This window comes from Gobio gobio (assembly GCF_949357685.1).
Source record: "Gobio gobio genome assembly, chromosome: 4".
NCBI lineage: Eukaryota > Metazoa > Chordata > Actinopteri > Cypriniformes > Gobionidae > Gobio > Gobio gobio.
Window position 1 is genome coordinate 68419637 of NC_137100.1, and position 17500 is coordinate 68437136.

A 17500-nucleotide genomic window follows, 5' to 3' on the forward strand; every position below is an offset into this window, starting at 1 on the left:
GGACAGATGCACTTTTATGATGGACTGATGCTCTTTTATGATGGACAGATGCACTTTTATGATGGACAGATGCACTTTTATGATGGACAGATGCACTTTTATGATGGACTGATGCTCTTTTATGATGGACAGATACACTTTTATGATGGACAGATGCACTTTTATGACGGACAGATGCACTTTTATGATGGATAGATGCACTTTTATGATGGACAGATGCACTTTTATGATGGATAGATGCACTTTTATGATGGATAGATGCACTTTTATGATGGACAGATGCTCTTTTATGATGGACAGATGCACTTTTATGATGGATAGATGCACTTTTATGATGGAACTTTTATGAAATTTTTTATCAATATTTTAAATTGTTTTCTATTTTCTGTGTACATTTTTTTTAAGTATTTTGTCATTTCTATTAGTTTAAAAACATATTATTATTTCTGTTTTAATTTGAGTTTTTTTGTAGTATTATCGAGATATACAATCCTTTATCAATATTTAAATTTCTTTATTTTCATATTTTCATTAAAAAAATATTTGAGTATTTTAGTCATTTCTATTCGTTTTTAAAAATACATATTTGATTATTTCTTTTTTAATTTGAGGTGTTTTTTTAAGTAGATCAAGTTGCATTTTAATTTATTTCAGTTCAAATGTATTTTTTTTCTCGAGTGCCACATGTTTGTGTTTAGTGTTAGTTCACTATAATAACCCTGTGTGTGTGTGTGTGTGTGTGTGTGTGTGTGTGTGAGTGTGTGTGCGCCGACACGGACACTAAAGCACTCAATGGGGTTTTATGTAAATGGTTTATTCAGATGCAGATGTGCTGGTCGTCCTCATGTGAATCTGAGGAGGTGAGGAAGCCTCGCTCGGGTGATCAGTGTGTGATCGGCTCTCAACAGCTGCAGTGTGTTCTGTGTTTACAGCGAGGTGTAAAGTGGCCACACACACTGAGGTCGCAGAGGTCACAGAGGTCACAGAGGTCACCGAGTCTTTATGAGCTCTGAGTTGGGCCAGTGTAACCTTGATGAGGAGACGAGGAAACCTCTCTGGGCTGTAATTAGCGTCCGGCGTGAGTCACGGGACACAGGTGAGGTTCTCCTCCTGACCCGTGCGGGAACACACACACACACACACACAGGCCGCGGGACGTCGTCTCTTGACAGCGCAGCAAACCGACCTGACAAAGAAAAGGCTTTTCCTCCTGAAACAGCTGTGCGGTGACCAACAGCATCCTCTCGTCCCCTCAGCGGGCGAGGTGGCTGTAATTGAGTTGTAAATGCGATGTGGCTCTTCTTACCCCGTGTCCGTGTCCAGCGCGTCCGCCTCAGCCCAGAGCCAGGGCTCCGCTCGCCCAGGGTCGGCTCGCTGACAGATGCCCAGATCGCCTCGGACACAGTGAATATGCGGCGGGATCTCACTGGCTCTCCGCACACGAGCTGCCACGCTCACTCAGCGTCAACCTCCAAACTAGCAATTAACTCTGGGCCCCGCTCGGCCCTCGACCACAGGGCCCGGGGCCGCCGACCCGACCCACAGATCCCCGAGAGTCCTGATGAACACTAACCAGATCATAAACAGAGGATAAACCAGCGTTAAAGACACACAACTCTCTGAACTACAACCAATGTATTGTGAAAATCTTCTTCAGATGTGTGTGTGTGTGTGTGTGTGTGTGGACTGGTAATCCCTACGTTATGGGGACAAAATGTCCCCACAAAGATGGCAATATCCAAAATCCGAAATCCTTGTGGGGACATTTTTAGGTCCACATGAGGAAAACATCTTATAAATCAGACTAAGTGATGTTTTTTGAAAATGTAAAAATGCAGAATGTCTCCTGTGATGGGTAGGTTTAGGGGCAGGGGCAGTGTGTGTGTGTGTGTGTGTGTGTGTGTGATGGGTATCATCTGGTAGCGTCTGGTATCGTCTGGCATCGTCTGGTATCATCTGGTATCGTCTGGTATCGTCTGGTATCATCTGGTATCGTCTGGTATCGTCTGGTATCGTCTGGTATCGTCTGTCATCGTCTGGTATCATCTGGTATCGTTTGTCATCGTCTGGTATCGTCTGGCATCGTCTGGTATCATCTGGTATCGTCTGTCATCGTCTGGTATCGTCTGTCATCGTCTGGTATCATCTGGTATCGTCTGTCATCGTCTGGTATCGTCTGGCATCGTCTGGTAACGTCTGGTATCGTCTGTCATCGTCTGGTATCGTCTGGTATCGTCTGGTATCGTCTGGTATCGTCTGTCATCGTCTGGTATCGTCTGGCATCGTCTGGTATCGTCTGGTATCATCTGGTATCGTCTGTCATCGTCTGGTATCGTCTGGCATCGTCTGGTATCATCTGGTATCGTCTGTCATCGTCTGGTATCGTCTGGTATCGTCTGGTATCGTCTGGTATCGTCTGGTATCATCTGGTATCGTCTGGCATCGTCTGGTATCGTCTGGTATCGTCTGGTATCATCTGGTATCGTCTGGTATCGTCTGGTATTGTCTGGTATCGTCTGTCATCGTCTGGTATCGTCTGTCATCGTCTGGTATCATCTGGTATCATCTGGTATCATCTGGTATCGTCTGTCATCGTCTGGTATCGTTTGGTATCATCTGGTATCGTCTGTCATCGTCTGGTATCGTCTGGTATCATCTGGTATCGTCTGTCATCGTCTGGTATTGTCTGGTATCATCTGGTATCGTCTGTCATCGTTTGGTATCGTCTGGTATCATCTGGTATCATCTGGTATCGTCTGTCATCGTCTGGTATCGTCTGGTATCATCTGGTATCGTCCGGTATCGTCCGGTATCATCTGTTATCATCTGGTATCGTCTGTCATCGTCTGTCATCGTCTGGTATCGTCTGGTATCATCTGGTATCGTCTGGTATCGTCTGGTATCATCTGGTATCGTCTGGTATCGTCTGTCATCGTCTGGTATCGTCTGGTATCATCTGGTATCGTCTGGTATCGTCTGGTATCATCTGTTATCATCTGGTATCGTCTGGTATCGTCTGGTATCGTCTGTCATCGTCTGGTATCATCTGTTATCATCTGGTATCGTTTGTCATCGTCTGGTATCGTCTGGCATCGTCTGGTATCATCTGGTATCGTCTGTCATCGTCTGGTATCGTCTGGCATCGTCTGGTAACGTCTGGTATCGTCTGTCATCGTCTGGTATCGTCTGGTATCGTCTGGTATCATCTGGTATCGTCTGTCATCGTCTGGTATCGTCTGGCATCGTCTGGTATCATCTGGTATCGTCTGTCATCGTCTGGTATCGTCTGGTATCGTCTGGTATCGTCTGATATCATCTGGTATCGTCTGGCATCGTCTGGTATCGTCTGGTATCGTCTGGTATCATCTGGTATCGTCTGGTATCGTCTGTCATCGTCTGGTATCGTCTGTCATCGTCTGGTATCATCTGGTATCATCTGGTAACGTCTGTCATCGTCTGGTATTGTCTGGTATCATCTGGTATCATCTGGTATCGTCTGTCATCGTCTGGTATCGTTTGGTATCATCTGGTATCGTCTGTCATCGTCTGGTATCGTCTGGTATCATCTGGTATCGTCTGTCATCGTCTGGTATTGTCTGGTATCATCTGGTATCGTCTGTCATCGTTTGGTATCGTCTGGTATCATCTGGTATCATCTGGTATCGTCTGTCATCGTCTGGTATCGTCTGGTATCATCTGGTATCGTCCGGTATCGTCCGGTATCATCTGTTATCATCTGGTATCGTCTGTCATCATCTGTCATCGTCTGGTATCGTCTGGTATCATCTGGTATCGTCTGGTATCGTCTGGTATCATCTGGTATCGTCTGGTATCGTCTGTCATCGTCTGGTATCGTCTGGTATCATCTGGTATCGTCTGGTATCGTCTGGTATCATCTGTTATCATCTGGTATCGTCTGGTATCATCTGGTATCATCTGGTATCGTCCGGTATCGTCTGGTATCGTCTGTCATCGTCTGTCATCGTCTGTCATCGTCTGGTATCGTCTGGTATCGTCTGGTATCGTTTGAAGCTGCACTGAAACTGTCATTTGGACCTTGAACTGTTTGGAGCCCATTGAAGTCCATCATATGGAGAAAAATCCTGGAATGTTTTCATCAAAAATCTTAATTTCTTTTCGACTGAAGAAAGAAAAACATGGACATCTTGGATGACATGGGGGTGAGTAAACTATCAGCAAAAGTTTATTTAAAAGTGAACTAATCCTTTAAATTGAGTACAATCAACTTTTAAGTTGATTTTTAAGTCATTTCAACTCAAATGGCATTAAACTGACAAAATGAGTTGAATCTTGTGACTTAAAATTTGAGAAAAGCAATTGAGAATTGCTTACCTTATTTTGACAAAAACATATGTTGTCATCACTTATTGATCATATCATTTTTTACAGTTTTTCATTTGAATGAAATTAAACATACATTATTGCTACACAATTTTAACTAACCCACTGCTATAATTTCTCCTTATAGAACCTGTTTTGGCATAAGAGCCGCATACAGAGCCACTAATGCAGCGCTGGAATGGATGGATGGATAGATGATGGCTGGAATGAATGTAGGTCTTGGTCAGGATGAGGTCAGGTCAGTAGGTCTCGTGGTGAGCAGTGTTTTCCACCGAGGCTATTAGTAATGCAGCGCTGGAGTATCACTAGCGCTGGAGGAGGTTAGCAGCCGAGAGCAATCATTACACTAGCATGAGCGCTGGACGTCCAGCCGGGGCGAGATGACACACACTTACTGACCGCGGGGATCACGAGCTCTAATGAGACCCAACCTCAGTCCCTTTCACCTTCACTGCACAGCCGGACGACAGGCAACGTTCTCTCAAGGTTCTCTCAACGTTGTGAACAAACGTTCTTCCAGTAACGCTAATCTAATATTCAATGTTATCTGCTCTCAAAATGTAATCGCAAAAACATTATTTATCCATTGTTTTTATTTGAGATGCTCATCTAATGTTTTTTAAATGTTGTTTCAGAACGTTCAGAGAAAAGTAACGTTCATTTAAAGTAATTATTCATTTAAAGCTGCAGTCTGTAACTGTTTTTGGTTAAAAATGATCAAAATCTATTGTTTGAGCAAGTCCATGAGCAGCCAGTGTTCAGAGCGATCTCCTCAGCTCGAGTCACAGCGATACGTCTGTAATAATGTGTTATAGTTTGAGTGTGTTTGTGTCGTCTGCACACATACAGAAGCAGTCCGGCTGTGAGGATGCTGCAGGTGGTGGAGCTTTTACAGCCTTTCCTCACAGCCGCTGGAATCATTAAACATCATTTGATGAATGCGGATTGTAATCCAGAATCCAAACGACAATCATCAGTGACGACTGGAGACTGAACAGAAACTACACGCTAATACACACTAAACACACACAGTCACACAATGCTGATGTTCAACATTATCAAACTGAGAACAAAGTATATTAATAATAATAATTAAAGCCGCAAGCAGAGATGAAAGGGCCCTCACACCCGTGCCACTGCCACCCGGAGGCTTTAGGAAAACAGCGACATGCATTTACGTATTTAAGTACAGGAGGACTACATCAGTCATTTGCATTTGCCACACTTCCTGCTACCAGCTGGTGGCGCTATAACTATAACATGTAGAGTCTTCAGGCCAGGACACTTATCATGTGAAGTTTGAGGCAGATCAACAACTTCCTGTTTCATGGCGAAACATTGAACTTTGTGAGGCCGTCGCAATTTAACGTCAGATTATGTTTAAAGTCAAATATGATGTTGATCTGATGAAATCTCTAGGAGGAGTTTGTTAAAGTACAATGTCTGGAAAAGCCAAAAACTGCACAGATTTTGCAGAGAAAATTCAAAATATCTCACTTCCTGTGGGTTTCAGATTTTGCTCGCAGGGACTGTTTTGTCGGTGTTGGGCTGTTACATGTGTGTACCGAATCTCATACTCGTACGTGAAACGTAACGCAAACAACGATTAATTCAAAATGTGTAGGTGGCGCTATCGAGCCATTTTGCCACGCCTAATTCTGGAACCCATATCAGATGCACATTTTCACCAAAGTTTCGAGAGTTTTCGAGCATGTTTAGGTTCTCAAAACTGCGATTAATTTCAGAGAAGAATAATAATAGGCCGAGCGATCATCGGTGCTCAGGGCCTAATAATCGTTTAATGGTTTGATGTGATGTACAAACTGATCAAAATGATTTTGTGCTGAAGAAAAAACAAATGTAATTACTACATGAAAAAGTTAGTTTTAGACAAATTAAAAAAAGTCACTAAACTCTGTATTAGAAAAAATTAAAGCGTAAATATCAGCATTATAAAATTAAGTAAAACTACTTTTCTGATACTGGTGTTCCCATCATGCACTGGGGTTTGAATAATTAATAAGGTTGATTTTTCGCTGTATTCTGGCTGTATTTACTCTGATTTATCATTGCTTTTGTTGTTAGGTTTAATAACTTGCCGTTTTGTGACATTTGAGGTTCATTTCTTACTCAAAAACCATCCATCGAGTGTTATCGAGTGTGTATTGTGTAGCAAGTCTCTGTGTTCATGTGCTGCTTTATTTCTATTATTGTCGATCCACACAATATCTATTGTGTTATTTAAGTAAAACACTTTAAACGTGTGATTTAATTCAATGTTATATATTCTTAAGTAAAATGTATTGCAAAGGAAACTTCAACTGAGTAGAAATTACGCAACCTTTTACTGGTCAGGTTAAAATTACTTATTTTCTTTGTTCATTTACTTAACTTAGTTAAGTAGAGTTTACTCAATGACTCAATTTAATTCATTTTCTGTGTAAAGCACTTTGAATTACCATTGTGTATGAAATAAATAAACATGCCTTGCCTTCAATTCCATATGTGAAATTTACTTAAAAAATATGCGTGCAAAAACTTGCCAAAGATAAATTTAGTAAATCTTGCGTCTTGTTTTGGACTTTACAGAGTCCTATCGTCTTTCTTTATGAACGGTGTTCCCACCTTAGAAACTTTTTCCCCTCAGACAGAAAATATGCAAATGAGAGCATCTTTATTGGACGTCGTATTGAAATACAGTGGTTATATGAGCACGCATCAGGAGAGATTACAGATGTAAAACCCTGCACGAGGGCGCTTTAGTGTGCGTCTGGTAAACCTTTGTGACGTCACTCATTAAGGAGGTTTATATTCCCGTGTTTATGTTCAGTCGCAGCCGAACAAAAGCCTAAATGAGGGTGAGCGGGAGAACTTGAAAGGGCGACCCTAAACAGATCATGATGTTTGTGCTGCTATTACGCTACTTTGCTCGTTAGACCAATAAATTGGAGGCATAGCGGTCTCGTTTAGCCTTATTAAACGTGCAGACAAGCTCAGGTTCGGGGACAAGATACGACGGAGAGATGAGGAAAACGCCACGAGGAAAGCAAACGTGCAGGATTGGGAACGTCTGAACCTAAACCAAAGATCCCAAGCTCTTTAACTAATGTCTGTAAACACGCGTTCAGCCATATCAAGAGCACGAGCCGTTTCATCAGCAATCACATCGAGCAGTGGTCAGTCTCTATCAACAGTGGAGAATCGGTCACATCCATCATAAAAGTGCATCTGTCCATCATAAAAGTGCATCTATCCATCATAAAAGTGCATCTGTCCGTCATAAAAGTGCATCTGTCCATCATAAAAGTGCATCAGTCCATCATAAAAGTGCATCTGCCCATCATAAAAGTGCATCTATCCATCATAAAAGTGCATCTGTCCATCTTAAAAGTGCATCTGTCCATCATAAAAGTGCATCTATCCATCATAAAAGTGCATCTGTCCATCATAAAAGTGCATCTATCCATCATAAAAGTGCATCTGTCCATCATAAAAGTGCATCTATCCATCATAAAAGTGCATCTGTCCATCATAAAAGTGCATCTATCCATCATAAAAGTGCATCTGTCCATCATAAAAGTGCATCTGTCCATCATAAAAGTGCATCTATCCATCATAAAAGTGCATCTGTCCATCATAAAAGTGCATCTATCCATCATAAAAGTGCATCTGTCCATCATAAAAGTGCATCTATCCATCATAAAAGTGCATCTGTCCATCATAAAAGTGCATCTATCCATCATAAAAGTGCATCTGTCCATCATAAAAGTGCATCTGTCCATCATAAAAAAGTGCATCTGTCCATCATAAAAGTGCATCTGTCCATTATAGAAGTGCATCTATCCATCATAAAAGTGCATCTATCCATCATAAAAGTGCATCTGTCCATCATAAAAGTGCATCTATCCATCATAAAAGTGCATCTATCCATCATAAAAGTGCATCTATCCATCATAAAAGTGCATCTGTCCATCATAAAAGTGCATCTGTCCATCATAAAAGTGCATCTATCCATCATAAAAGTGCATCAGTCCATCATAAAAGTGCATCTATCCATCATAAAAGTGCATCTATCCATCATAAAAGTGCATCTGTCCATCATAAAAGTGCATCTGTCCATCATAAAAGTGCATCTATCCATCATAAAAGTGCATCTGTCCATCATAAAAGTGCATCTGTCCATCATAAAACTGCATCTGTCCATCATAAAAGTGCATCTATCCATCATAAAAGTGCATCTGTCCATCATAAAAGTGCATCTATCCATCATAAAAGTGCATCTATCCATCATAAAAGTGCATCAGTCCATCATAAAAGTGCATCTGTCCATCATAAAAGTGCATCAGTCCATCATAAAAGTGCATCTGTCCATCATAAAAGTGCATCTATCCATCATAAAAGTGCATCAGTCCATCATAAAAGTGCATCTGTCCATCATAAAAGTGCATCAGTCCATCATAAAAGTGCATCTATCCATCATAAAAGTGCATCTGTCCATCATAAAAGTGCATCTATCCATCATAAAAGTGCATCTGTCCTTCATAAAAGTGCATCTGTCCATCATAAAAGTGCATCTATCCATCATAAAAGTGCATCTGTCCATCATAAAAGTGCATCAGTCCATCATAAAAGTGCATCTATCCATCATAAAAGTGCATCTGTCCATCATAAAAGTGCATCTATCCATCATAAAAAAAGTGCATCTATCCATCATAAAAGTGCATCTGTCCATCATAAAAGTGCATCTGTCCATCATAAAAGTGCATCTATCCATCATAAAAGTGCATCTATCCATCATAAAAGTGCATCTATCCATCATAAAAGTGCATCTGTCCATCATAAAAGTGCATCTATCCATCATAAAAGTGCATCTATCCATCATAAAAGTGCATCTGTCCATCATAAAAGTGCATCTGTCCATCATAAAAGTGCATCAGTCCATCATAAAAGTGCATCTGTCCTTCATAAAAGTGCATCAGTCCATCATAAAAGTGCATCTATCCATCATAAAAGTGCATCAGTCCATCATAAAAGTGCATCTATCCATCATAAAAGTGCATCAGTCCATCATAAAAGTGCATCTGTCCTTCATAAAAGTGCATCAGTCCATCATAAAAGTGCATCAGTCCATCATAAAAGTGCATCTGTCCTTCATAAAAGTGCATCAGTCCATCATAAAAGTGCATCAGTCCATCATAAAAGTGCATCTGTCCTTCATAAAAGTGCATCAGTCCATCATAAAAGTGCATCAGTCCATCATAAAAGTGCATCTATCCATCATAAAAGAGCATCTATCAATCATAAAAGTGCATCTGTCCATCATAAAAGTGCATCTGTCCATCATAAAAGTGCATCTATCAATCATAAAAGTGCATCTGTCCATCATAAAAGTGCATCAGTCCATCATAAAAGTGCATCTATCCATCATAAAAGAGCATCTATCAATCATAAAAGTGTGTATATCTACATAATTAATGGATGTTGATGCGTGTCCCTGAATAAGGACTGATGTCAGCGTCTAATTGCTGTGAAAGCAGGAGGTGAAAGGTCATCTTCTCACGCCGGGCCGCCACCTCGTCCAGCCGAGGGAGAGCGAAGAAATAACAACAAACCTCAGCGGCTAAAAAAGGAAAAGAGGAAGTGACTTACAATAGACGGGACCTTTGATCCATTGCTAAAGGAAGACTTCTCTTCGGGGCGTAAAGTATTAATGTGAAAGTGACTCTACCCACCGCACATTTGTTACAGCAAATAATGGACCCTAAAATTAGTACACAATAGAAGGCAGACGGGCGACACTCGTGCAGGAAGGGCAGAGGGACTGATTGTATGAAAATGAGTGATTTGCCGGCGCGCAGACGTGTCAGAAGTGGAGAGAGCGAGCGCTGATCGTCCCAGAGGTCACATTCTCCACTGGGCCATTGTGAAGAGCCGACAGAAGCTGAGCCGCTCAGACCTCAGGCTGATCTTCCCCAAACCTGAGCCCATCCCTCCAGCCCGGCCATATCCGGAGATCAACCTCCTAATGTCTTACATATGAGGACATTACATTACAGAGGATTTATCTGACCCCAGTATTAAAGAGATAGTTCACCAAAAATGAACATTAGCCCATGATTTCCTCTCCCTCAGCTCATCCTGTGTGTGTGTGTGACATTCTTCTCTCAGACGAACACAGTCAGAGTTATATTAATAAAAGTCCTGACTCTTCCCAGCTTTATAATGGCAGTGAATGACTGTTTCTGTTTTAAAGTCCATCAAAGTGCATATATCTATTATAAAAATGCATCTATCATCATAAAAGTGCATCTGTCCATCATAAAAGTGCATCAGTCATCATAAAAGTGCATCTGTCCATCATAAAAGTGCATCCATCCATCATAAAAGTGCATCCATCCATCATAAAAGTGCATCTATCCATCATAAAAGTGCATCCATCCATCATAAAAGTGCATCCATCCATCATAAAAGTGCATCTATCCATCATAAAAGTGCATCCATCCATCATAAAAGTGCATCTATCCATCATAAAAGTGCATCTATCCATCATAAAAGTGCATCTATCCATCATAAAAGTGCATCTATCCATCATAAAAGTGCATCTGTCCAGCATAAAAGTGCATCTATCCATCATAAAAGTGCATCTGTCCATCATAAAAGAGCATCTGTCCATCATAAAAGTGCATCTGTCCATCATAAAAGTGCATCTGTCCGTCATAAAAGTGCATCTGTCCATCATAAAAGTGCATCTATCCATCATAAAAGTGCATCTGTCCATCATAAAAGTGCTTCTGTCCATCATAAAAGTGCATCTATCATCATAAAAGTGCATCTGTCCATCATAAAAGTGCATCTGTCCGTCATAAAAGTGCATCTATCCATCATAAAAGTGCATCTGTCCATCATAAAAGTGCAACTGTGCTCTGATTGGTCGGCTGGAGTGGTGTGTTGTGATTGGTGTTTGAGAAATGCCCCGCCCCTTACCATAACCAGCAGTTTCAACACACGTCTAACTAACTCAACCAGGCCCCGCCCCTTTATTCTGCGCATTAATTATTATAATGAGGAGTATTGTGATGTATTGGTTTCCGGAAGAAACTCAAGATGGCGTTTCAGGAGTTCAGAAACACTGATAGAGAAGAGCTGGAGCTTGAGGAATGAGACTCTGTTTCTCTAAAGCCGTCTGACAATTACACCGTTCTGATGGAAAGAGCAGTTGGTGTGCAGAGGTTTTACAAGGCCAAGATCGGGAGAAAAGTGCTCTGTTGCACATGACCGTTTTCTGCTGTGGATTGCAGAGAATCTTTCCCAGGTGCCGAGGTCTTCCAGCTCTGCAGTGGGAGGAGGATTTGGTAACAGTGGGATCTTTTCCTCATCAGGCATGGGCGCGAGAGCTGTGTGTCGCCCAGTAAAACGCTTCACCCCCACTTGTCCCGCTCCGCGCTTTTAACAGAGCAGGAATAGCCGGGATTACAGGATCTGATTTCCACAGAGCTGTTGCCTTCTGAAAAAAGCTTCTACGCAGAAAAGGGCCGCTCTGCAAGTAGCTTGTTTATGTTGGTGGACTGAGAGCTGTTAAACGTTTCAGTCGCGGTAACTGAAGCCAACGTTTCACATGTGAGATCCGACTGCCGAGCCTGGGAAAGAAAACGAGCCGCACGGAGGACGGCTTTCATTCTGGGGACAATATTTCACTTCTGTGACAGTCTTGAGGTTTGAACACCAAAAGAAATGTTAGTTGAGAACCAGAATCTAAGAGGATATTCAGATATCTTTAATACTTCTGGAGTTACAGGCGCTCAAGCATGAGGCACAAACACAGCAGAAGTGCTCATCCACCATGTTTGAGCGCTCACCGTTGGCATATAAAGACACACAGATTGATAAAGTCAACAGATTTCACTAATAGATCTACCAATCTCTGTGTGAGAATACAATAATGATGCTGCCATCTTTCTAAAGTCATGTTTACACCCCTGTGATTTGGCTCCAGATCTCAAGAGAAAATGGAAATGTTGACCCTCTTCTACAAAACAGTGATTACTCAGTCAATACACATTCATTATATTTAATATTTTGGCTTTGAATCCCCATATCTATGGAATTGAACCACACAGGACCTTAAAAATTACTTTGGAAAAAGAGTATTTATGGCACTCAGACAGGAATTTTCTATGTTCTTCAGAAATATTTCACTTTAAATGCAATAAGTATCAGCTGTGAGTGACCCACATTTGGTTTTCGACCTCTACAAATGTTCAACTTACCAAATTACTCATGGAGCCGCATTGAGATCTCCATATCTCTGGGATTGAACTATCGATGGCCTTTAAAATGGAGACGCCAAAAGAAAAGTTTATTAAGAACCAGAATCTAAGAGGATATTCAAATATCTTTAATACTTCTGGAGTTACAGGCGCTCAAACATGAGGCACAAACACAGCAGAAGTGCTCATCCACCATGTTTGAGCGCTCACCGTTGGCATATAAAGACACACAGATTGATAAAGTCAACAGATTTCACTAATAGATCTACCAATCTCTGTGTGAGAATACAATAATGATGCTGCCATCTTTCTAAAGTCATGTTTTCACCCCTGTGATTTGGCTCCAAATGTCAAGAGAAAATGGAAATGTTGACCCTCTACAAAACAGTGATTACTCGGTCAATATACATTCATTACATTTAATATTTTGGCTTTGAATCCCCATATCTATGGGATTGAACCACATAGGACCTTAAAAATTACTTTGGAAAAAGAGTATTTATGCACTCAGACAGGAATTTTCTATGTTCTTCAGAAATATTTCACTTTAAATGCAATAAGTATCAGCTGTGAGTGACCCACATTTGGTTTTCGACCTCTACAAATGTTCAACTTACCAAATTACTAATGGAGCCGCATTGAGATCTCCATATCTCTGGGATTGAACTATCGATGGCCTTTAAAATGGAGACGCCAAAAGAAAAGTTTATTAAGAACCAGAATCTAAGAGGATATTCAAATATCTTTAATACTTCTGGAGTTACAGGCGCTCAAACATGAGGCACAAACACAGCAGAAGTGCTCATCCACCATGTTTGAGCGCTCACCGTTGGCATATAAAGACACACAGATTGATAAAGTCAACAGATTTCACTAATAGATCTACCAATCTCTGTGTGAGAATACAATAATGATGCTGCCATCTTTCTAAAGTCATGTTTTCACCCCTGTGATTTGGCTCCAAATGTCAAGAGAAAATGGAAATGTTGACCCTCTACAAAACAGTGATTACTCGGTCAATATACATTCATTACATTTAATATTTTGGCTTTGAATCCCCATATCTATGGGATTGAACCACATAGGACCTTAAAAATTACTTTGGAAAAAGAGTATTTATGCACTCAGACAGGAATTTTCTATGTTCTTCAGATATTCCTCTTTAAATGCAATAAGTATCAGTTGTGTGAGATCCACATTTGGTTTTTGACCTCTACAAATGTGTGCATCTGACCAGTTTACTCATGGAGCCGCATTGAGATCTCCATATCTCTGGGACTAAACAATTGATGGCCTTTAAAATGGAGAAACCAAAAGAAATGTTAGTTGAGAACCAGAATCTAAGAGGATATTCAGATATCTTTAATACTTCTGGAGTTACAGGCGCTCAAACATGAGGCACAAACACAGCAGAAGTGCTTATCCCCCATGTTTGAGCGCTCACCGTTGGCATATAATGACACACAGATTGATAAAGTCAACAGATTTCACTAATAGATCTACCAATCTCTGTGTGAGAATACAATAATGATGCTGCCATCTTTCTAAAGCCATGTTTTCACCCCTGTGATTTGGCTCCAGATCTCATGTGAAAGGTGTCATTTTGACCCTCCTCTACAGAACAGTGATTACTCAGTCAATACACATCTGTGACATTTCATATTTTGGCTTTCTTCTTTACTTATGTATTTCTTTCACCAGAAATAAATGATCAAAATCAGATCTTTAGGTGAGGATGAGAAAGTGATGATTGGCGTTCGCTTCAGTTCTCCGGTCATTGGAGGCTCGTGTAGAAGAGAACGGCTGAATTCCAGGTAATGATAATTCACAGAATGCCATTTTCCTCACTTTTAGAAACGCAGCAAACCTTTCAAAGGCATATTGAGCGTTCCAGGTAAATTCCCCAGAGGTCTGAGAAACTCTGACAGACAGCTCTGATGACAAACGCCCGGCGTCTGAACCGGTCGCAGCTGGTTCTGGGTATTTAATAAACATGTAAACAATCCAGTTCACCTCATTAGGTGATTGCAAAGAGCCACGCTGTCCATAAATCAAGAGTGGGGTTATCACGGCCTCTGATCTGCACTGTACCGGGCGCCAGCTGTCTGCACCACGCTAACTGTGAACAGCGGGCTGTAAAGAGTTACATTCCTCCGACTCCTTTACCTTTCCTCTGAGACGCAGGAGTACAGTGACATGAGTACATGATGCTCTCAGTGTGGCTTTATTTTATGATGTGTAATGTTTTATGACATGCTTTTCTCTCGCAGTTTGAGAATGTGTGTGTGTTGGTGATTGTGCATTATTGATCATTATTCTGCTGTTATCATATGCCGATCTCAAACATTCAAACACAGGAAAAGTGTTCAAACGCAGCGCATCAACCACAGATATTAATATTTATTAGAATAAGTTGGGTTGAAAATAGACAAACTCAGCAATTGGGATGTTTTAACCCAGCGGTTGGGTTAAATGTTTGCTTAAAACAAGCCAATCGCTGGCTTAAAACAACCCATTCGCTGGCTTAAAACAACCCAATCGCTGGTTTAAAACAACCCAACCGCTGGCTTAAAACAACCCAATCACTGGCTTAAAACAACCCAATCGCTGGCTTAAAACAACCCAATCGCTGGCTTAAAACAACCCAATCGCTGGCTTAAAACAACCCAACCGCTGGCTTAAAACAACCCAATCGCTGGTTTAAAACAACCCAACCGCTGGCTTAAAACAACCCAATCGCTGGCTTAAAACAAGACAACCTCTGGCTTAAAACAACCCAATCGCTGGCTTAAAACAAGACAACCTCTGGCTTAAAACAACCCAATCGCTGGCTTAAAACAACCCAATCGCTGGTTTAAAACAACCCAACCGCTGGCTTAAAACAACCCAATCGCTGGTTTAAAACAACCCAACCGCTGGCTTAAAACAACCCAACCGCTGGCTTAAAACAACCCAATCGCTGGCTTAAAACAACCCAATCGCTGGCTTAAAACAACCCAATCGCTGGCTTAAAACAACCCAATCGCTGGCTTAAAACAAACCCACACACACACACACACACACACACACTGATTATTACACACACACACACACACACACACACACACACACACACACACACACACACACACACACACACACACACACACACACACACACACACACACACACACACACACACACACACACACACACACACACACACACAATTCTCTGATGATTACACACACACACAAATTCTCTGATGATTACACACACACACACACACACACACACACACTGATTATTACACACACACACACACACACACAAATTCTCTGATGAGTACACACACACACACACACACACACACACATTCTCTGATGATTACACACACACACACACACAAATTCTTTGATGATTAAACACACACACACACACACACACACACACACACACACACACACACACACACACACACACACACACACACACACACACACACACACACACACACACACACACACACACACACACACACAGCAGAAGGGAGATGAGGCTCTGATTGGTTCATTGACTGATGTCTGAAGTGGATTCAGACGCGCCGTCAGAGCTTCAGCGGCCCCTGACCTCAGATCAGTGGATTAGGGCCCGAGTTCCCGTCAGTTTGTTTGAATAAATCACAACTTTTGCGTTGGAAGTGGCGTCCATTATCACTCTGTAATAATCAGAGTGTGTGTGTGTGTGTGTGTGTGTGTGTGTGTGTGTGTGTGAGTGTGTGTGTGTGTGTGTGTTCAGGGCCTGTTTTGTGCGAACGCAACGGTTATAAATGAATTATCTCAATGTTCTATTAACGTTACTGGACGATCGTTTGCTCAGAGATCTCCGAGATCTGATGTTCTGATCCCGCATTATGTCGTGTCTCCAGTTCTGCAGTTCTGTGATTTAGAGAAGCTCTGAGAACTGGACATCCAGAGGTTTCCTCCACATCTGTCACATCTGTCCCATTCTGTGCGGTCAGCATCTCAGCTGAAGCACATGTGGACTCTGGAGCTCAGGGATGGGGATTTGCAGGAGATTAAAGCCCAGGCTTGATTTCAGTGAGTCTAAGAGCCATTGACAGGAGAGCGCGCGGGTCAGAGCGAGCCTTTAATCACGCGCGCGTTCAGCTCAGCTCACCCGCCCGCGTCAGATTCCCTCGCGCCGCCCTGACGCTCACCCTCCGCCGCCCTGACGCTCACCCTCCGCCGCCCTGACGCTCACCCTCCGCCGCCCTGACGCTCACCCTCCGCCGCCCTGACGCTCACCCTCCGCCGCCCTGACGCTCACCCTCCGCCGCCCTGACGCTCACCATCCGCCGCCCTGACGCTCACCATCCGCCGCCCTGACGCTCACCCTCCGCCGCCCTGACGCTCTCCCTCCGCCGCCCTGACGCTCACCCTCCGCCGCCCTGACGCTCACCTCCGCCGCCCTGACGCTCACCATCCGCCGCCCTGACGCTCACCATCCGCCGCCCTGACGCTCACCCTCCGCCGCCCTGACGCTCTCCCTCCGCCGCCCTGACGCTCTCCCTCCGCCGCCCTGACGCTCACCATCCGCCGCCCTGACGCTCTCCCTCCGCCGCCCTGACGCTCACCATCCGCCGCCCTGACGCTCTCCCTCCGCCGCCCTGACGCTCTCCCTCCGCCGCCCTGACGCTCACCATCCGCCGCCCTGACGCTCTCCCTCCGCCGCCCTGACGCTCTCCCTCCGCCGCCCTGACGCTCTCCCTCCGCCGCCCTGACGCTCACCCTCCGCCGCCCTGACGCTCACCATCCGCCGCCCTGACGCTCTCCCTCCGCCGCCCTGACGCTCTCCCTCCGCCGCCCTGACGCTCACCATCCGCCGCCCTG